General features: G+C 39.8%; 1 long non-coding RNA gene across 1 annotated transcript in view; it reads right to left on the reverse strand.

Annotated features, from left to right (window-relative positions):
• Positions 1 to 7,340: 7,340 nt before the first annotated feature.
• LOC120880877 overlaps positions 7,341 to 23,477 on the reverse strand; it is a 20,688-nt gene continuing 4,551 nt past the window's right edge. Inside the window, exons 2-3 of the long non-coding RNA XR_005725141.1 lie at positions 8,305 to 8,313; positions 7,341 to 7,351 (exon numbers count right to left, since the gene is read on the reverse strand). This is a non-coding gene — a long non-coding RNA (uncharacterized LOC120880877). The remainder of the gene's footprint in view (positions 7,352 to 8,304; positions 8,314 to 23,477) is intronic.

The raw sequence follows: 23,477 nt of genomic DNA on the forward strand, positions 1-23,477 counted from the left end.
GTTGGCTTCTCAGAAATTTTATGAAGACTAAAGTCTAGAAAATATAAATATAGCTTATAATCTTAAGATAAGAATGAGAAAAGATTTCATTCATCTGGACAGATAGTTTCTCTTCCTCCATTTACTGCTCATTAGGCTTTCTTGTCACTCAGCTGTGTCTGACTCTTTGCAACCCTATGGACTACAGGGTCATGTAGTCCAGCTCATACCTGGAACTAAATCTTGTATATTTGAGGTTTATTTTAAAAAACGTAAGCTTCAGTGTCTTTCCTGCTGTTAGTTCCAAATTCATGCATTTCCCTACAGGGATAATATTGGTGATACTCAGGGCTTCTATCCAATCAGTTCTGAAACACCATGAAGGTTATGAAGACACTGACATAATAGTAGAAGCCTCCACCATAGCCCCACCTTCTGCCAGGGACCTTGAACACGTTTGGGCTGGAAATATTTAGAGGTTAACATTGATATTCCTGTGCTCTCACACCAACTGAGAGCAGTATGAAATTGAAACGGATGGAAATTTGGAGGGTAGAAGAGAGGAAACCTCAAGAGTCAATTAATTCAAGACATACTTTGCGATAATTTATAGTCTGGGGGCTCAGAGGTTAAAGCGTCTGCCTGGAATGTAGGAGACCCGGGTTCGATCCCTGGGTCGGGAAGATCCCCTGGAGAAGGAAATGGCAACCCATTCCAGTACTCTTGCCTGGAGAATCCCATGGAGGGAGGAGCCTGGTAGGCTACAGTCCGTGGGGTTGCAAAGAGTCGGACACGACTGAGCGATTTCACTTTCACTTTCACTTTAAAAAGACAAATACTGCGTGGTCTCATCTAAAATACAGTAGTCTCCCCTTAACCACAGAAAATTCCTTCCAAGACCCCCACTGTATATCTGAAACCATAGATAATACCGAACCCTATATGTGTTATGGTTTTCTTTATACGTGCATACCTATGATAAAGTTTCATTTATAAATTAGGTAAAATAAGACAATATCTGACTTGCCAGCATCACTACTCTTGCTTTTAGGGGCCAATATTAAGTAAAATAAGGGTTACTTGTACAAAAAAACTGATACATCGACAGTCAGTCTGATAACAAGCATTTAAGAGCCTGGAGACATCAGACAAAGCGGAGGTTCACACCAAGGGATGGAGCGGGTCAGCGCAAGATTTCATCACACTACTCAGAATGGCGTGCAATACAAAACTTAGGAATCATTTGTTCCTGGAATCTTCCACTTAATATCATCACATCGCGGTTCATAAAGTCACTGGAACTGCAGACAGAGTGGCCTCAGACTGCATGCCTAGTTGCTTCAGGCATGTCAGACTCTTCATGACTCTATAGACTGTACCCTGCCAGGCTCCTCTACCCATGGAGTTTTCCAGGTAGGAATCCTAGAGTGGGCTGCCATTTCCTTCTCCGAGGGATCTTCCTGACCCAGGGCTGGAGTCTGGCTCTCCTGCACCTCCTACATTAGCAGACCAGCTCTTTACCACTAAGCCACCTGGGAAGCCCAAGGGGGCACTGGTGTAGACAAGTTCATACAAGCAGAGAGTAGAACAGTGGTTCCCAAAGACTCGCAGGAAAGGGTGACACTGCTCAAAGGGCAAAAGGTTAGTTATGGAAGGTGAGCTCTTGAGATCTAATATACAGCCTGGTGGCCTGGTGTCTATCATTAATACTATATTGCATACTTTAAATTTGCTAAGAGGGTAACTATGAAATTAAATTTTCAATCACACAGGAAAAGGAAATGGTAACTATATAGAGGTGATGGATGTAACAACTGGCCTGATTGTGGTGATCATTTAACAATGTGTACATATCAAAACATGAAGTCACACGACTTAAACATATATGATGATCGTATGTCTGTTATAACCTCAATAAAGCTGTCTTTAAAAAAAAAAAGCCTGTGGTGGAAGCAATGCTGCCCACTCATTTTCACAGGGTCCATTGAATGATATACCAAAACCAAGGAAGCTAGTATCAGTCTGGGTCCAATCAGGAGACAGAAGCCACGTAGTGATTTAATATTACAGACAAGTTAAATAGAAAGAATTATTAAACTGTGATTTAAGAGTGGGGCTTCCTTGGTGGCTCAGATGGTCAAGAATCTGCCGGCAGTGCAGGAGACCTGGGTTCAATCCTGGGTCAGGAAGATCTCCTGGAGAAGGGAACAGCTACCCACACTAATATTACTGCCTGGAGAATTCCATGGACAGGGGAGCCTGGTGGACTGCAGTCCATGGGGTCTCAAAGAGTCGGATATGACTGAGCAATTAACACTTTAAGAGTAACTATTAAATGTAAGAGAATTCTGTACAGCATTCAGGGACTAAGGGCACACACTCTAAGAAGGGAAATCTTGAAAGGAGACCCTCATCCCAGTGTTAGGAATTACACATCATTGGAAAAAGTGTGGTCACAACCCACCGGATAACAGAAGTTTACTAACTGGCTTGCCCTCAAGCTGTTCTGCAGAGAGCACGCTTTGGGGATATACGTGAACCTCGATTCACGGCTGTGTAAAGAAAATGAGATGCCAGATAACTATGTCTTTTGCAGTTTGGAAATCAGTGTTATATTACTTTAATGGAAAAAACTGGGAAGCATTCTTTAAGATCTAGAACAGTAAATGTATAGAAAAGACAGTCTCACAACAAGGTCCCACTGTACAGCACAGAGAATTATATGTGATAAACCATAATGGAAAAGAATATGAAAAAGTATGTGTATATAACATATATTCATTCACACATAACTGAATATATACGTGTATGTATATGTGTGTGCACGCAAGTGTGCATTCACACATACATGTAACTGAGCGACTTTGCTGTGAAACAGAAATTAACACATCATTGTAAATCAAATATACTTGAATAAAATAAATTTTAAAAAAGAAAAAAGTCTTATAGATCTGTGTAAACTTAAATACAGAACTTTATAAGTCCAGATTACAAAGTCATTTAAAATGGAAAAAGTAGTCTACTCTGATAATGTTTTACTTAACTCTATTTTGGTAAATTAAGCCATATTTGAAGAGTGCAGAATAGTAATTCCACCAAGATATTCTCATTGATATTAATTAATATGTTAGATACTGTATAAGTGAAGTGAAGTCTCTTAGTCGTGTCCGACTCTTTGCAACCCCGTGGACATAGCCCTCCAGGCTCCTCCATCCATGGGATTCTCCAGGCAAGAATACTGGAGTGGGTTGCCATTTCCTTCTCCATAGATACTCTCTATTCTGGTAAATATATTTTTTAAACTAAAACTTGAATTCAGACTTGCTGTCTTTTTCTCTTAATCACCCTCACTGAAGGATGTGTACCGTAATGGTGTTTTCAAAGACCAGCAATTTCACTTACTTATTGTATAGCATTTTTACTCTTAGGTATCATTCATGGTTTTGATGTGATTTCCTTACACTTATTTTACTTTTTCCTAATTTTTAATTGGATATTTATTTTCTGATTTTTCTGATTTTTCTGATTTAATAACAGCATTTAAAACTATGGATTACATATAGGATATTGAAACAGCTTAGTGTGAGAAGAATGAATAATGCTATTTGGAGCAACATGGCTGGAGCTACAGATTATCACATTAAGCAAAGAAAGTCAGAAAGAGACAAGTACCAGATGATATCACTTGTACATGGAATCTAAACTACGACACAAATGAATATGCCTATGAAATACAGACTCACAGACATAGAGAGCAGACGGGGTTGCCAAGGTGGGGGATGGAGGAGGGAAGAACTGGGAGTTTGGAAACAGCAGATGCAAAGCATCGTACATAGAGTTCGTGAGCAGGGTCCTCCTGCGTAGCACGGGGAACTGTATTCAGTGTCCTGTGATGAACCACAGTGAAAAAGAAAAAAAATATATATATATATATACATATAGGGATGTTGGCAATTTGATCTCTGGTTCCTCTGCCTTTTCTAAATCCAGCTTGAACATCTAGAAGTTCATGGTTCACGTACTGTTGAAGCCTGGCTTGGAGAATGTTGAGCATTACAATATTGCTTCAGATACATAAAATTCGGCAAAGGATTTTTTAAAGAAACGCTATTGTATTACATGATGGATTAGTCTGCAAAGATTACAAATAATACTGTAAATCTACAATTGTTAATATGGGAAAAAACTTCGACAACATATACCTATACAGAACAAGGGCAAGTTGCAAAGCAGTAGATGGAGAAGTATTCTATTTTTTAAAATAAGCTTTCAATTTTAGACCAAGTTTGGATTTACAGAAAAATAACAAGCATAGTACAAAGAGTTCCCATATATCCCAAATTCAATTTCTTCTCATTAATCTCTTACACTGCAACTATGCCTCATGGTAGCTTTCTGTAGCACTTTATTTGAGGAATGTTTCTTGGTAAACACTCAAATATCTGGATTTTGTTACATGGCACTAACAACATTTATCTTTTAACAGTATGTTTTATTGTTTTACACTTAAATTTTAAAAGAATATATTTGGTCTCATTCCTCTTGTTTAATTGTTTTGTATTTCATGGTACCTTGTTTTCTGTCCTTTCTGTCTTTTACTGTATGAACTGTCTTTCTTTACTGTTTTTACTTTTTGTTTTTTACTGTATGAATTGGTTTTAAGAAAAAGACTGTCAGATAGCATTAAGCTTTTCATTTCCCCAACAGCTATTGCGGTGTCTCTAGCTATACCTATATCTGCGTCTACATCTATGTCTCTGCCTACATTTGCATTTTGTTTGTTTCTATCTTCATTCAATCTCTGAGTGCTGTGCTTGCTGCTGTGTCGTTTTTTTATGAAAATAATAGAAGTAATACATTATCTGAGTCTTTGAATAACAAAAAATGTCTTGACGCTACATATCATAATAACCCAGCTTGATGCACGAGAGATGTTTGTAACATGTCCTGTGAAAACCATCTGTTGCTTCTTCATGTTGTTACTTGTGTAACTCCACAGTTCAAGAAGCCTGTTATTTCTTCCTTTGCAACTAGTTTGTGTTTATGTGTGCCTGTGTGTGTGTGTGTGCGTTTTCTTTCTAGCAGTTCCTTTTTTATCCTCAAAATTAAAAAAAAAAATAAATAAATTCTCCTACATACCTTTAGGAGCCAGTCTTTGAATATTCCAGATAGGAAAATATACACATTGAAAGGCTGGCTCCTAAAGGTATGTAGGAGAATTTTTTTAAATTGTTTTCCTCTAAATGGCAGACTCATTCTGTTCGTTGGTAATAGAATGTCTGCCAAATACCCAAGTCTAAAAGAACCATAGATTGTCAGTCATTCTTTAAAGTGAAAAGTGTTAGATGAAAAAAGATGCCAGTTCAGCTCACCATTCAATGGAACGAGTGCCTCTCCTTAGGACAAACTTGGTAGTTGGCTACCCAACAGCTGCTTTACGTGTATTTCCTATTGCATTATATAGACTATTTCTCCCAGGCAACAAAGTGGTAAAGAACCCACTTGCCACTGCAGGAGAAGCAAGGTACAGGGGTTGCATCCCTGGGCCATGAAGATCGCCCAGAGCAGGGAAAGGTAACCTGCTCCAGTGTTCTTGCCTGGAAAAGTCCATGGCCAGAGGCGCCGGGAGACCTGCAGTCCATGGAGTCACGGGGTCACAGGACTGAGAGAGTGAGCACAGCATGGCATTCAAAGACCAACATCTGTTAACACAAATAATTTCCACTGCTTCCTCCCACACATTCCTAAGTAAAACTAGGCTTTTGTTTGTTTCCTTTGTTCTCCTTTGGGCTTTTGTGAAGCTGTGTGTGTGCATTGGGGTTGGTTTGGGTTGACTGCGAGAGCAAAGTCTTCACGTCTAGGAGGCCAGCTTGGCGTAACTCAATTTGTGCTGAGGAACCACTAATGTTATTCTTCTTTGCCTTTGTACCACTGGTGCAAATGTGAACACAGTGAAAAAGATAAATAACTTATTAACTTTATTATAAAAGTGGAGCTGACCTTGCATTCCCCCTGAAAGGATCCGATGGACCTTCAGGGTTACCAGAAAAGACTGCAAAACCATGTCATGGACTACGATAGACTCAAAAACTGTAATGGGTGGGCTTACTGTACTTGATTGCCTTAATTCCAATACATCTAGTACATTGTTCTGATTTTTTTCTCCTGGATTTTAATAATTATATAGTATTTCTTAAAATGGTACTGCTCTATCTAATAAACGCATTTTTAAAAAGAAAAGAAAGAGGAAAAACTTGAGGAAACCAAGACAAAATCTTCTGATTATAGAAATAATACATCTTCAAAACAAAGAAAGAAAATTGAGAAGCGATGTAAAATCATAAACATATAAAAAAATCACTTTCACCTTTCCATCCATCAGTAACTGCCGGTGACATTTTGAAGTATATCCTTTCAAACTACTAGGCCAAAAAAAAGCTTGTGCAACAAATTTCATTACAACATTATTTCAGATACTATAAACTTCAATAAAGGGTTGTTCAATAAATTTGATTATATTATATAATAAATTACTCTGTATTATAAATAATGGGAATAGCAAGTTGCAAAGTAGTATATGAGAGAGAATTGGGTATTTCAATCATTTTTTTAAAAATTTTAGACCAATTTTGGATTTATAGGTGAATTTCAAGTATAGTACAGAGAGTTTCCATATCCTCCAAACTCAGTTTCTCCTACCACAGACTTGCTTTGCCTGTTGCCCAAAACCTGCATTTTTCCCCCTATTTTATATTAATAGAACCATGACAATAGGGCTAACCTAGCCCCGATGATTCCATCATGGTAGGAAGCAAAGTTTCCCTTTGATTTAATTTTGTGCTTTTGCAAGTATTTTATATTTGGAAATGGCATAATAATTTCAACTAATTTCAAGCTTTCTATAATACTATCTTAAATGAATTCAATTTGTAGGTTTTTAATAATATTTTTTTTTAAAAAAAAGCATAAGAGGTTATAAAATGCTTTAACTCACCAAGACAAAATATCAGATCTAAGCCATGGGATGTTTGGCTTCATGAGGAACCTAGAGGGAAATGAATTCACCCTTTTATTAAAAATATATTATGACATATATTAATAAATCCAAGAAAAAGATTAGTTAATCCCATTTAAATATTTACTGGGGCTTCCCTGGTGGTGCAGAGGTTAAAGCGTCTGCCTGCCTACTATGTTAATCTAATTTCATCCTAAAAAAACTCTGACAATTTTATTAGACACATTTTGCACATAAACATACTCAGTTTCATTGAAATTAAATAAATTACACAAGATCACAGACCTAGTTAATTTTCAGAGATTAACTGAAGTACATTTATGAATTACTCTAAAACTTATGCTATGGACTCAGAAACTGTAATTATCACCCCTTTAACCAAGGATTTATATATTTATATATAAGGTATCGGCATAAATTGTTAAGGAAAAAGAAGGTGACCTCTGCAGATAATCAAGAATATTGGGTTGCAGTCTAGATAAAGGCCTTGCCACGTGGTCCAGTGGTAAAGAACTAACTAGCCAGTGCAGGAGATTCAGGTCCCTTCCCTGGGTCAGGAAGATCTCCTGGAAAAGGAACGGCACCCGACTCCAGTATCTCTGTCTGGGAAATCCCATGGACAGAGGAGCCTGGCAGGGGTGGCAAAGGAGTCAGACACAACTGAGGGACTAAACACCAACACCACCAATCCAATGAAGCCACTCGGAACTCTTCCCAACGGACTTCTCCCGAGACGCTGGTGAAAAAGGAACTTGATAAAAATAATAAAGTCTTTCTGAGACTGTATTTAAATTAGAATAAAATGTCTTAGTAGAATTAAGACTTGGGATATAATAGATGTTACACAGCCCTTCTCTACCTTATGATGGTAAATATAAATTTCCAAACCAGAAAACCTCTCTGCATGCTATATGAGATGTTGCCCGATAGGTGAATCATTCACTCTTCACTCTATTTGTTAATAGGCTGGAGGCAGTGAGGAACTCCAAAGCAAACTTCTCGTGATATTCTGAGACAAGCGTTCACTGTCTTTCTCGCCCATTTCTGAAAGTGAAAATCCCTCAGTCATGTCTGACTCTTTGCAACCGCATGGGTTACAGTCCATGGAATTCTCCAGGCCAGAGTACTAGAGTGGGGAGCCTTTCCCTTCTCCAGGGGAGTCTTCCCAAGCTAGGGATGGAACCCAGGTCTCCCGCATTGCAGGCAGATGCTTTGCCAGCTGAGCCAGGAGGTGGGGCACTGGTAAGCTCCTCTCTGTGTGAGCTCCACCCGCAGCATTCAGGCTCCCAGGGCAGTTCGCTGTCCTTTACAGGGGAGACCTAGCTGGGCCAGGCGACCTAGCTGGGTTCTGCCTGGAGCTAAGCCCCTAGCCTGTAAGACTGCATTTTTCCAGAAGGAAAAATCACATTGGTGCGGGTCACAACATAGAAAATCCATCCTGACCTCCCAGGGGGCGCTTGTGACACTCCCTCCGTTGTGCCACGCTCTCGCAATCCGCGCGGCACGCTCTGACACATCGCGGTGTGCGGGCGTCTCCGGCGTGGCTCTGTGTGGGTGTTGTGACACGCTTTGTGTCTCGGCATCTCCCTGTTTCGAAGCCCCCTTGCGTCACAGCACAAGAGGGCGTGCAGTAGCACGGGGTGGTGGGTTGCAATAGAGAGCGTGCCGCTGCAGAAAGGGTTTGGCCGCGGTGTGGTTTTCTGTCTCGACATGCTGGACGGGCTCCATACGCATTGTGTCCAGACGCGGGGGCCTGCCTGGCCTGGGGTCGGGCCGGGGGGCACTCAGGTCCAGGACAAGGGACCACACGTGGTGTGGTCACGTGTCGGCGATTGGAGAGGCCTCGAAACACGTTCATGCGTCTCAACACGGCTCCTTCTGTCACGATAGGAGGAATGGGTTGCGACACCAAGGCTGTCACAGGTACGCGTCTGCATGGGAGCTGTGTCGAGGCGTTCCCTGGTGTGTCGAGAGGCGGGCGTTTCCGACAGGGGCTCATCCTTGTGCGCCTCAATCCAGGCAGCGGCTCAGCATCCAGTCATGTCGCGAGGCCCCTTGGTGTGCCCAGTTGTGTCCCGACACACCTGGTGTATCGAGCGAGACGCAGGGCACTCCTGTCGTGGTGTGTCCAGGCAGTGACACGGGCCCTGTGCTGTGGCTGACGTGACATGTCTGGGCGAATCATGGTGTGTGCGCAGGAGCAAGTCGCAATGTACACATGGAGGTAAGAATGTCAATGGAATATACGTGCAGATGTGTATATATTTACCACATTCTCTCATCCCATCAAATCCAGTAAATCAATGCTGTTGAATAATATAATACAGCAGAATACCTTGCACTGAGAAGTCAAAAAAAAAATTCATGTGGCTTTTTCATTAAAATATTCACTCTATCACAGTGGTAGGAACCAGCTCCACAATGTCTCTGAGGTATGCCTGTTCCCAACACTAATCTAACGCAGCCATCCTGCCTCACCAGAGGGGAGAGAAAAAAAAACTCTGAAATACTTGTGAAGTGCACAGTCCAGAGGCATAAGCTCCCTAAAGATGGAGACCTAATCTATTAGGACCACAGAAGGCTTCCCCTCCCCCGCGCTCACCACCGCGTCTCTGAACACCTACTTACAATTGCTTTTCTTTCTAACAAGCTGACTTTTAATCTATTTACGTATTTGTTTTTGGCTGCACTGGGTCTTTGTGGCTGCATGCGGGCTTTCTCCAGCTGTGGCCGGTGGGTCTGCTCACTAGTTGGGAGAGGGCTCTCCTTGCAGTGTCTTCCCTGATTGCAGAGCCTGGGCTCTAGAGCGCCAGCTCAGCAGCTGTGGCCGGTGGGCTACATTTGCTCCGAGGCATGTGGAATCTTCCCAGACCAGGGACCGAACCCATGTTCCCTGTGTTGGCAGGCAGACGCTTTCCCACTGCTCCAGCAGGGACGTCCTGGAATACTTTTGATCTAAAAGATTTCATATAACATTTGTCCTACAACCAGAAATACCCTAAAAGTGCTTTTTTTTTTCCCTGCATCCAAATTATGCTTCCTCGCTTATCTCTAACACTCAGCTATGACACCAAACTTCAGTACCCACTTTTGTACTCTAGTCTTCAGTTTAAAAATATAGTCCTTTACCTCAAGGGAAAGGTTGAAGAAGGAAAACAGATTTTCAGATAACCTAGGGTTGTGAACATGTTTCATTGCAGTGGGTCATTATCTTAACCTTTCAATGGACAAACTAAACAGCTACAGATGACTTTTATCTATGGGGTATCACTTCATTTTAAAAGATTGGCAGTCAACTTTTCATAAATGAATTTATTCTATAAAATAGTAATTTTTAAAAGTGACCCACAAGATGAAGGTTTATATTACGGGATGCTTAAAATGATATGAATGTTTATGACTTTCTTCAACTCCTAATATTGCATTAATCTGTCTAGAAAAAAAAAATACTGATGTAGCATGGACCCTAAATGCAAAGCATATTTGTTAAATTATCATCTAGAAGCATAAAAAGGCCAGAGAAGTAAACAATAGTTGTATTATAAAAATATTTATTTTCTTGGTGTTCATAAATTTTATAAAGTTATAATTTATAACTTGCCCTTTTTCAAAATCAAAGTAACTTAAGAGTCTCTAACCTCAGCCTTCCTTTGGGCTGCCTCCCAGGTGATCTTGGGGATCAGATTTCGAATAAGGGAGAAAACCAGTCTAGCAGTCTAGTAATGATTAACTCCACTGGGTTTCATGTTAAGTTATTGCTTCACAGCAGGCTAAGATTATTCTCATAATACAAGATAATTAGACTAAGTTTTTCATGGAGAGGAGTATCATAGGTAGAATTTCTTTGAGTAAAATAATATTAAGTACCATTTGTAAAAGCCTTAAAATATTCTAGACACTGCCTTTTACAGTATTTCTCTCATGGGGCAAAGTTATGGTATTGGTAAGTATCATGAGATACCCAGAACTCAGAGAGGTCAAGCAAATTTTTAAAGGCACCCAGTAAACAGAGAAGACAGATTTCACATGAATCTGTTTAACTGCAAAGCTCATACTCTTTATTCCTATGCTGGCTGCTTGGCACAGTGATGTATATTTGTAGTCCTGCCGTGACTTCCTGAGGCAGGCTCAGCAGGAATGCAGACCAGCAACGGATACCTCAGGTGTCACAGAGACAGTCACATCCTTCCCTTGAGAAGCATGAGTTTTGTTCTTCTGAATTGTTCTGAAATCAAAATATGTGTACATTTTCCACCAGCTGATCCAAAGTGGGATAGGCAAATTAGAATCTAATGTGCAATATTTTGAACGACTTTATACCGACAGTGCCCCCTGACTGATTCACCTGGAAGTCTCAACAAGTCATCACACTACTCACTGAACACTACTTCTGCCTTCCTCTCAGAACAGGAAGTTGTCAGCTGTATTGATCAGAATAATGGTCTGCATTTCCAAAGCTCTTCATTGCCCTTGTTGAAACTTCTCTCTTTTCCTTAGCTTTGAATTTTATAGAAAGGCCTTACCAAACCAAGTCAAGGTGTAATTTTTCTATTGGGAGCTTAAATAATGATGAAATTTATTATTAAATCATCATGTTATTACATTCATATCATTAAAAAGTTTTACAATTATTCAATAACAGTGATAAATTTTAAATATCAGTTATATCCAACCAACAATCCCAGTGTACCAGTAATAATGAGTTAAGAAGGTTGAGCGCCGAAGAATTGCTGTTTTCAAATTTTAAGTTTATTTTAAAGAAACTTGACATCAAATGGTTTTCAGGACTATAAATTATATTTTTCTGAAGTCCTGAAAAAAAAATCAAATAATAAACACTCAGTGAAGGATTGGACTGCTCACCTCACTATTACATATATATGACAGAATCATCTTTTTAAAAAACACAGCAAATCTTTCTCAATCTATTATTGCTATTGCACAGAGCAGTATTCTGAGGGCACCTACAACATCTTAGGCCTTTTCATGTGTGTTTTTCAACCACAGCAGTAATGAAATTGTCTAATTCAGGTGTTCATTTTTCCCCCAGGAGCTGATCAAAGAGTTTTAAGTCACTGCAAGGGTTCAAATCCCAGCCTACTATTTATCGACTAGCTTCTGTAAACATTGACTTCTTATCATTGTGTGTGTGTCTGTTAGTCACTCAGTTGTGTCTGACTGTGACCCCATGGACTGTAGCCTGCCAGGCTCCTCTGTCCAGGAATCCTCCATGGAATTCTCCAGGCAAGAATACTGAAGTGGGTTGCCATTTCCTCCAACAGAGGATCTTCCCGACCCAGGGATCGAAACCAGATCTCCTGCATTGCAGGCAGATTTTTTACCATTTGAGCAACCAGTAGAATTATCCTATGTCTATGTCATCTGGTCATTGTGATATTAAAGATAGCCTGTGCAGTCAGCCCTCTGTAACCCCAGGGTTCCGCACCTTCGGATTCACTGAACAATAATCAAAAATATTCTAAAACATATTCCAAACAGTTTTAAAAAAGCAAAAGTTAAATTTGTTGTGCATCAGCAACCATTTCCATAGCATTTACATTGTATTTACAACTATTTACATAGCATTTACTCTAATCAGGTATAAATATTCTAGAGATAATTTAAAGTGCAGAGGAGAATATGCATAGGTTATCTGCAAGTACTCTGCCATTTTATGTTATATGAGGGACTTAAGCATCCACTGATGTTGATATCTGTAAGAGATCTGGAGGCAATATGCCTGAGGATACCAAGGGATGAATATATCTGTATCACTTAGCACGGTGTTGGTCATACAGTAAGAACTCAGGATACGTTAGCCATTATTATTGATTATGTGTTACTACAACATTTGCCCCATCTTTTTGGGTAATGTGCAGTCATTAGGCTCCTAGGAGTTAGAGGCTGATATTCCTAAATTTTAAATTTCCTGCATGGTTTCATAAAGCAATGTACATTTGCTCTATCTACATCTGCTTCTTACAGAAGACACTTATGCCTGCACACATATTCACTGTAGAAATGTTGATTACTGACGCTAACTCACCAACTGGTCCTTGGGTTAGACTTTGTCAAGAGCAGAAATGTTATACCAATGCATTTAAAATATTTACTTAGAACTCTTAATTATACAGAACAATGATAAATACTACACAGCATTATGTTGAAAATAACATTCATGTTACAGATGAAAATCCTTCCTACTTTTAGTGCAATTTTACTATCTTCACATCTTTTATTTTGATTATTTACAGTTTTTCCTGACAATGCAAGCCAACTTAAGTTTTGGCTTACTTCCCTAAGATAGAAATAAACAACTTTGTCATGAGAAAAAAATGGACAGAGCTTAGTCTTCTAGCTCCATTTTCTCACGTGGTACTTACCATGTTTCATTTGCGTTGTGCCTTTTGGAAACGGTCTCCATTTGATTCAAACCTAATGGTTTCCTCCTTAAAAATTAATACTAAATACCATATATGTGCTATTTGCGGATGGTATTATCACATACAGTTGGGAAATGGGATATTTCCTGCCATATCAGGAAACACAGATGTCACAGTCATCAGCAATCGCGGCCCTCCACGTGAGCAGGTGAGCCCTAAGGGCACTCAAGAAGGAGAGGGGTACTCGTGCCTGGGCCGACTGCAGCCACTCCCGGGGTGAGCCCCCAGGGAGCGGAGGATGTGAAAACCACGAGATCCTGGCACCAGATAGCAGAGATGCACATGAGATTCTCATGAAAGGAACGACTTCAGTGAGCCCAGACTCCTGCATCTTCCCACACACAGAAAAGCGCTAAATCCCCTAACTTGGGATGCCTAGTGTTCTTTAATGAACAATAATCTTTTGATGTTCAGACTACCTGTCCTTTGTTGCAAAACTTCTAAGTAACCTGGCTCCTCCCCTCACCTCCTAGAGCAGTTCTATCAAGGCTACTTGAGATGCTGCCTCCGGGGCCTAAGTCTTAGAAATTTTCTGCTGAATAAAACATACCTCAGCTTTTGGTTGTGACTATTTTTTAAATGAACACAATCCAGCCTTTCACCTCTTAACAGCTGTCCATAGAGACTATGGATTTGGAAGTGGTAGAAGCAGTGGGTCCCACTAAGCTGAGTGATCACAGAAGCCTCTGAAGAGGTTTTATTTTTTAAATTTTTTAGAACAAATTTTTGTGCTCTAACTTGTACTTAATAGATCAGAATTTCTAAGGGGCAGGACCTTCATATGTGTGGATATAGAAAGACCCCCAGTTGAACAGACTGACCAGCCAGGTTTGAGAATCACTCCTGCAGGGTATATAGCATCCATCTAAATATTTACACTCATTATCTTTCAAACTCATTTGCCTGTGTGTTTGTTTAGCAATGCAGTTTCCTGTAGTTACGTTTATACAGAAACAATACATTAGTCAGATTGAGGACTTCCTGGTGGCTCCAGTGGTAAAGAGTCTGCCTGTAAGTAGGAGACCCAGGTTTGATCCCTGGGTCAGGAAGATCCCCTGGAGAAGGGAATGGCAACCATTCTGGTATTCTTTCCTGGAGAATCCATTAGACAGAGGAGCCTGGTGGGCTACATTCCATGGGGTCGCTAAGAGTTGGACTTGACTGAAGAATACATCTTCTGTTTGAAAATGATCTGTCATCTGGAACATCAAAAGCTCCCATCTCTCCTTACTCTTTAGTGAATTCTGAAGTCCTGCAGAACCCTCAAGGTTCATGGAACACACATGTAAATCCATAACCCACAACTCTCTAAGGATACAGTTTCACCTCTGAGTTAACTAAAACTGCCCAACATCTCCGTGCGTGCAGCTCCTAAGTCTGCTTCTTGTAAGTCGCTACTCTGATGGGTGCTTTAATATTAGGCTCTCAAATCAATTAGATTTCACCACAGGAAATGGATATTTGGATTTCACTTCCAAATATTGGATTTGCTATAAACCTTGTTGAACATACTCTTGGATAGAACATACTCTGATGTTCTATCCAATCGGTCAGTTCAGTCACTCAGTTGTGTCCGACTTTTTGCAATCCCATGGGCCATAGCATGCCAGGCTTTCCTGTCCATCACCAACTCCCAGAGCTTGCTCAGACTCATGTCGATCTAGTTGGTAATGCCATCCAACCATCTACCCAATGGACCTCTCATAATATTCCAAGCGGCAAACTCCCCTTCAGATTTAGTAAGAAAAATTTATATAGTTGTGGAACCTTGGAAGTGAAGACAGAAATAAGCTGTCTTTATAGACAATGAGTTTCAGTTTGTGGTGGTAAAATCATAGGTATTTCTTGGAGAAATTATTTTGGGTAAGCAGAGTCTGTGACCTCAAGGAACTCAGTCTAGTGGGAAAGATAATTCTAAAACAATGCAATAAATTGAATGCTAGAGATATACATAAGTTGCTATGGAAACAAGAAGATAAGTTCTGTTAGTAATTACTTTCCATTTTTGCCTTAGCTACAGGAGATAAGAACTAAATTTGTGCTCAATTATAGCAACATTAACATTTACCAGAGGCATAATTGCTTCTTCTCCTCAGTCTTACTTTATCTCTTTTATACTCTTCAGTTCATCCTATCATATATCTTCCTTTCCCATTAAATAAAAAAGTTAAAGCACTGCATTAAAAATATAAAATTTATAAAAAATTTACTAGATACTTCCTGCTCCTTTACATTTCTTTTACAATCACAGGAAAAAAAGACAAAATCATCAGTATTTAGTAATGATATTACATTTCATAAACACATGGATTGATATAGTCTAATAAGGGAGTATTAAAAGATAGAAAAGAAAATGAAAGTGGAAAACTAAATGTGAGGCATTATGTTTAATTTATATAATCTGTTTAGTGGTAGAATAATAACGGAAATAACCCACAACCTCATTTCTTTAAGAGAGGCAAATCTAGACTTAATTAAGCAAAAAGCCCAGTGCTCTTTAATATGGATCTAGCTTCGTTTTAAAGAGCCACTTACAAACTAGTTAATAAAATAATTCCTGGTGTCCTGTTGCAAACATATTTTCTTGTCCTGTAGCATGACGTTCATGAAGCCACTGTCTCAGCACTGCTGCAACAGCGACAACGCTCACATGTGGACAGAAGACTGGGCAACATCGCACAAAAGACACAAGGCCATAGCAGGTGCCCCTGCAGCCCCGCAAGACGCCGCCTCCTCACAGCCGGGCATGCAGTCCAAGCTACTCTTCCTTCTTGGGGATGCTCTATCCACACTGGTGTTTGTTCGCTGCATAAATCCAGGGCAGGTTGGAAAATGAAACAAAAATAACTGGTCCAAACAAGTGCAGGCCCTACAGTCTGTGTTCTGTGTGCCGAAGCGGAGTGACGATGGCTTACCCTTCACTTTTCTGCTCTCAATTATTTTTCTATAAAGTAGTAACTATAATAACGAACACAGTAATGTATGCTTTTATCTCCATTCTGTAAAAGTCAAGCATCTTCCAGATAGCGGTTCTATGAATCATAGACAGGATAAATAATGATTCAGCTCTGTCACTTACTGAGTGATCATCCCTGCAAGATACGTGACATTTCTGGGTCTCAGTTTTCTTCCCCATAAAACAAGAGACTGTAAATTATATTTGGATCATAGGATCACTGTGAGAGTTTGACAAATTTTAAAATGTAAAGTGCTTAAAATAGTGTATTAGAAGACTAATTGTTATGAAAGGGCTCTTGTCAGTAGTGTGGTCTTGTTATGCTATTATCCTGTTCATTAAGAATACCAAAATGCCTCAGTGTGTGTGACAATTGTGTGTGACAATTTGCCAGCCTAATGACAAAACGTGCATGTGGCTAATTCCAATATGTCTCTGCACTATGCAAGCCATCTTCTCAACACTGCTTCAGCCAGAGGCTTGGTTCGAGCTTTTTCTTCAGAGAGTCAAGAGCTTTTAAAATAATTTACAGCATCAGAAGAACTCGCATGTTGCTTCTTCTGTGATAAAGAGGCTTTGACAATAATGTTGCCATTTCTCCAAAAATAAATTTGAAGTTCAGTGTATAGCAGTCATGTGAAATTCATGGTTGCCAAATACGCGCCTTTTTCCCGGATCTTATTTCTGCCCTCAGTCTGATTCTGTATTCTTAGCTATGTTTTAGTATTTATGTTCTTGTGTATGCTCCTGTAAATACTTTGCAGAAGAGGCAGCTATTAATAAATAATCAAAATAACTTTGTTTTTGCACTTTACTAAAACACCCCTCATTCCCTATGAGAATAAACTGAGTCTGTGGATGAACGCATGGTCGCCCTGCCTGTCGGGCGTTTTGAATTAGGTTTCTTCCAGTCTTGGCAGGGCCTGAGAGCTCTGTGTTAACCAAAGGGTCAATGAATGAAAGAGTAGAGAATAAAAACAGAGATAAGACAAACCAAAGTATGAATCATTAAAATGCTGCAAAATTACTTCCAAACTGTATGAGTTGATTGTTCTTGTTACTCATGCTGAAGCAAAGTATGAAGTAAGTGAAGGACTTCCAAAGTAAGAAAAAAAAAAAGACACCTTCTTTTATAATTTCAAAAAAAAATCATTATAGCATATTTAAATTCTAGTGGCAAAAGTAGAACTGTGTGTGTACTTCCCCTTCGCCATTTCCAAGTAATCACGCCTGCAAAAAGGCCATGATCTTGTTGCTTTCTGGGGAATGACCCCTTCAACAGCTTCTCCAGCATAGGACCTGGACACGATGACTGCCACGGGCTCAGGCTCACTACAGTCACGGAGGTGCCCAGGGTCAGAATTCCCAAATAAGTGCCCACCCAGGTCAGCACACAGCTTGTTATAGGACATGCTCTCCAAAACATTTGCTTGGTGCTTTAAGCCTTTCTTTCTGCAGTGACACTAGGTTAAATGACTCCTGCTATCACCTACCAGAAATAACAATCACAATCATAATGAAATTTATATCCAAAAATGGAATTTTATATCTCTAAGTCCTATTATTAGATCTGAAGACCATATATATACAACAACGCTGATTTGGGTACCCTGCCACACAGTGCCTTCAAAATTATCTAGATATCAATAGCTCTGAAGCAGCCTAAGTTTCCAAGGCAGTATTATTAAAGAGTGCACACTCATACATACACAAGCCTGATGGAAAATGTTTTCTGATTCTCAACCTCTGGAACAATTTCCAGGTCATTGAGCTTGAACTTGCACGAACAGAGGTACAGAAATTATTATGAAAGTGAAGCTTAGCATCACACTAGTGGTCGGTTTGCAAACAAAAGGCACGCTCTGTGTTTAACCCTTTGCTATCTCTAAGAATTGGCTCGCTCTGGGAGAAGTAGACTCTCTGATGTCAGGGAGACCACAGATGCCAGAATCTCAAGGATACAGAAAATAGAAAATATAGATAAAATGGGCTTCCCCAGTGGCTCAAGTGGTAAAGAATCTGCCTGCAGTGCAGGAGACACAGGAGATGCGGGTTCAATCCCTATCCCTGGAGGAGGAAACGGCAGCCACTCCAGTGTTCTTGCCTGGAAAATCCCACGGAGAGAGGAGCCTGGTGGGCTAGTCCATGGGGCCTCATAGATTTGGACCTGACTGAACATGCACACACATAGATAATATATTGGCCCTGTGATGGATGAATGCCAAACAGACAAATACAAAAGGAAATACAGTTGAAACAATCTATCACTATATCCATGTTTGTATTACTGCTATAACTATATCTCTACCCAATATGAACCGTAGCTGTCTATGAATGTGGGATTAAGGGTGATTTTAACAGCTAGCATGCACTGAATACCATGATTTTATTGGTAATCTAATTACAAGGTCTTAACTAATCTTCCCAATAACTATATTAGATAGGTTCTGTTATTATTTGCATTTTAATGAGGAAACTAAGGCTAAGGGATATTAAGTGACTGTCTCAAAGTCACCTAGCTAGTGAAGGTCAGAGCTTAGACTCTAGATGAAGTCAACTGGATTCCAAAGAGTATTTGGTTAACTAATAACTGAATTGTGTATCTGAATATGTATTACTTTTATGAATAAAAGGAAACATTTTTTGAAAAATTAGGCATGTGTGCAAACATGCAGGAATATATAAATCATATATAAGCACACATTATATACACAAATGTATGTATATATATGTATACAAATATATATAATTATGTATATGCACAAACATTAATGTCCTAAGACCAAAATTCTCAGAAAGCAAAGGTCCTGTAGACTATATGAGGGCAAGAGAATTCAAGATAATAAAATAGATTCTGTCCTCACTTTTCCTTACTTTTTTATGTATATATGCGTGTGTGTATGAAAGCAGGTTATTTTAACAGATGTATATGTGTTTTAAAGATAAAAACATTTTCAAATCAATTTATGTACAATGTTTTTTCATAACAGATAAACAGAACAGTGTTGAATCAGTGATCACCTTCTTTCAATGATCAGACACAAGGCAAGCAGAGTGCTACTTAAGAGTAGCTGAGTGTCAAATATCTCCTACATTACAAAATCAAAGAAAGGTTATTTAATTATTGAAGTAGCTCACAGATGTTTAAAAAAAAATCAAGCAGAGATTCAGTTCCCAAACAAACGAAAAGAAAGCTTTGAGAAAAACCCATTTTGTGCAATGTTATTCTGATGTAATATTCATGCTATTTGAAATTATGCTGTCCCCATTTCCTTCAGAGTGGCATTTTAGCAGCACTGAAAATCAGAAGTACTTTCTTTGGAATGACTCTACGGAGAAAGGTAGAGGAAAATGAGCTTTGAAAAACTGGAATTCACGTTTCAGCAAGAGGCTCGACATTTGGTAAAAGATCAAATGTTTCCCTAGCTCTTAAACTCTCTGAAACTTCTGATCTGAGTTAATATCAAACCTTCCCTTGCCTGGTGACTCAGTGGTCAAGATTCCACCTGCCAACGCAAGGGGCTTCCCTGGTGACTCAGATGGTAAAGAAGCCAATGCAAGAGATAAGGGTTTGATCCCTTGGTCGGGAAGATCCCCTGGAGAAGGAAAGGGCGGCCCACTCCAGTATTTTTGCCTGGGAAATCCCATGGACAGAGGAGCCTGGTAGGCTACAGTCCATGGAGTCACAAAATCAGACACGATTTAGCAACTGAACAACAATGGGGAATTCAGCAAAATGAGAAGGAACCTCTCCATCAATTAATGTGGGCAGTTTCCCATTTGCATCCTGGAAGACAGGAATCACCACGATTGGGTCCCCTGAATTTTGTTATCTGCTGGACTGTATGTGACTTTCTGTCCTAAACTCCCCTCTGCAGTATCCCAGTCTTTACTTGACTGCCTTCTCAAGAAGAATATATTTTTAAAAATTCTCATTTCCCTCATCAAGTTTTCTACATTGCTTGTGAACTCAAATATTACAACTTTTTTTTATAGATTAAGCTCATTCTGGTTAATGAGAGTCAGCTGAATAACAGTATATGAGCGTATGGTTTTCAGACCTCTAATATCTTATGGGAAAAATACTATAGTATTTTGCAGCAAATATACTAAATAAACCAAAATACAGAATTCCATGGACAGAGAAGCCTGGCAGGCTACAGTCTATAGAGTGGCAAAGAGTTGGACACAACTGAGCGATTAACAAATACATACACACACTGAAAGGTTAAATGGTACCGTTAATATTTATTTTGGTTGATTTCTGTGCTAAAAGCTTAATAGGCATCATTCCCTTAAAGGTAACAAGATCTTGTGTGGCATTTCTTATGCACATTTAAAGATGAAGAAACAGAGACAGAGAAAGATAAATACCACCCTTCAAAACTTTCATAATCGGCAAGTCAGGATTTGAAACAGACTGTTTCTTTGAAAGAAAATTAGATAAAGAAAGATCCTGATGGACAGAAAAGGACCACTTTCCAACTATAATTCTAAGCAAGTTATTTACTTTCCATTATCTCCATTTCATCAGCTGTAAAATGAAGGGAACGATAGTATTTTCTTCACATGGTTTTGTGAGAATTAAATGTGCTAATTTGCATACAGCGGTTAGCATTTGACTGGCACAGTTTTTATTATATGATAGGTTTCATTACCATCATCGGTAATCCGCAGCAATGACCACAGGATCATCATATTCTTTCCAATTTTCAGGGAAACTACAGAGGATTTAGAAAGTGAAGGATGTAAAAAGCCTATGGTGAGACAGACATCAGAATAACAATTACACAGAAAGCAGCTGAGACTACTTTGTTCCCATTCCAGCCAACTGCAGAGAAAAGGGAAGTCCAGAGAATAGAATATTTGATGGAGCCCAAACCTTTGATTCTCTTGCTAATCACACCACATTACCTTTTATAGGCAGGTATCTTTTAGTACATCCACCAGCCTTGAATTTAAAGTTTTGGTGGAAAAAATGAGTCCTCGAAGTATAGGATGAGATGCACTCTGCCAGGCCGGTGGATTTGCTGACATTGCCCAGATTCCTCAACAGATGACAGAAGAGAGTGGAAGACTTTCATCCATATTTCGTTGCATCTTCTCTCAAAAAGAAGATTCTTCGGGTGTCAAGGAAAATTATAACAGATAGAGTTAAACAGGCAAGAAGATTTTATACAAGAAAATTGCAATGATTCAAAACAGTTGCCACAGGGAGAGAGATTAGACTTCACTCTGCCGAAACAAAAGGCAGGAGGAATTTTAAATCCTGAGTGAGCTAATGGGGCAGCATTGGAGGGTGTTATTCATTGTGGAGGCCATTTGTGTTTGCAAAATTGCCACTTATCAAAGTTCCGGCCCCTGCCCCAGTGCAGGGCTGGAAAGAAAGGCCCTATCTTTTCTAGTGATTACATGCCATAGAGATGACTGCTGAGGAGGGTATTCCTGGGCTGTTAAACTGGCAAGAGTCTGGGAGAATATTATACAATTTTATATCTGTATTATACGGCCCTTCCATGTAGAAAAGAAGCACAGATTGATGCATCTACATTCCAAGGAATGTCTCCATCCATTAGTTTTGTCCCATATAGAGTAACAAAGCAATTTTCGATATTAACTTTACCACTTATTAGATGCGTGTCCTTAAGTTGTTTAACCAATCTGTGCTTCATTTATTTAATCTATGATTTATGGAGGCTATCAAGACCTATTCACAGGGTTACTGTGACAACACTTGGTACACGGAAAACACTAAATCAATGCTAGCTACCATTACTCCCCAAAGTTCCAAAGTGAAGAGAATTGAGCTGATAAAATAAGTGGTTAAATGATTTTCTAAGGATCACCACCACATTTTTAAATAGACATCTGATTTAATGACTAAGTGCAGAAGGTATGCTCAGAGGTTAAAGCGTCTCCCTGCAATGTGGGAGGCCTGGGTTCGATCCCTGGGTCGGGAAGATCCCCTGGAGAAGGAAATGGCAACCCACTCCAGTACTCTTGCCTGGAGAATCCCATGGACAGAGGAGCCTGGTGGGCTATAGTCCACGAGGTCACAAAGAGTCAGACACGACTGAGCGACTTCACTTTCACTTTCACAAAATGTATGGCAATCGTATTCTTTACAGTTTTTATTTCGTTAGTAATAGTAGCAGTGGTATACTCACAAGAGTTTTAGAGAGTGGGGTGGGGCAAGGAGAGAGAGAGGGGAGAGAAAGTCTGAGAATGCACCGCACATGAGAGAAAGAGATATGAAGAATTATCCTTCATGGATGACCAGTACTGGGACATCTTTGGAGGCTACTCTGCTCTGATGCAGATGAAATTACACAAAATATCGGGCAACCCAATCACTCTGCACTTGTGTGTAATTTTCGTGGGTCTCCTTGCAAAGAACTGCTTTATTTTACTCTGACAGAGAGAAGGAAAATTTCAGTAGTCATATAAAAAAAATTCTGCAGTTATATAAACGGCAACAGCATAGTTTGAAAATCTTAAAGTCTTTGCTGCTTTTACTACAGAGAAAAGTTTTTCCCACTTTACCTCATTCATTATTGGGAACATTTTGATTTTGTTTCACCAGAAATAAAGTAATGCCTTTAAAAAATGAACAGCTTATCGCTGGCTTGTCAAACACAGCACAGGAGAGAAAAATGAGTATGCGGTGCTGAGTGGTTTGTTTGCTTTTACGATGGCTCTGCCCTGAATCATCGTTGGTAGCTACGTAAGAGTCCAGGTAGTTCAGCGGCAAAAAGTTCACCTGCCAGTGTAGGAGATGCAGCTTTGATCCCTGGGCCAGGAAGAGCCCCGAAGAAGGAAATGGCAACCCGCTCAGTCTTCTTGCTCGGAGAATTCCATGCACAGAGGAGCCTGCATTCTTGCTCGGAGCATTCCATGGACAGAGGAGCCTGTATTCTTGCTCGGAGCATTCCATGGACAGAGGAGCCTGTATTCTTGCTCGGAGCATTCCATGGACAGAGGAGCCTGTATTCTTGCTCGGAGAATTCCATGCACAGAGGAGCCTGTATTCTTGCTCAGAGCATTCCATGGACAGAGGAGCCTGTATTCTTGCTCGGAGCATTCC

Source organism: Oryx dammah, unplaced genomic scaffold (assembly GCF_014754425.2).
Source record: "Oryx dammah isolate SB20612 unplaced genomic scaffold, SCBI_Odam_1.1 HiC_scaffold_22, whole genome shotgun sequence".
NCBI lineage: Eukaryota > Metazoa > Chordata > Mammalia > Artiodactyla > Bovidae > Oryx > Oryx dammah.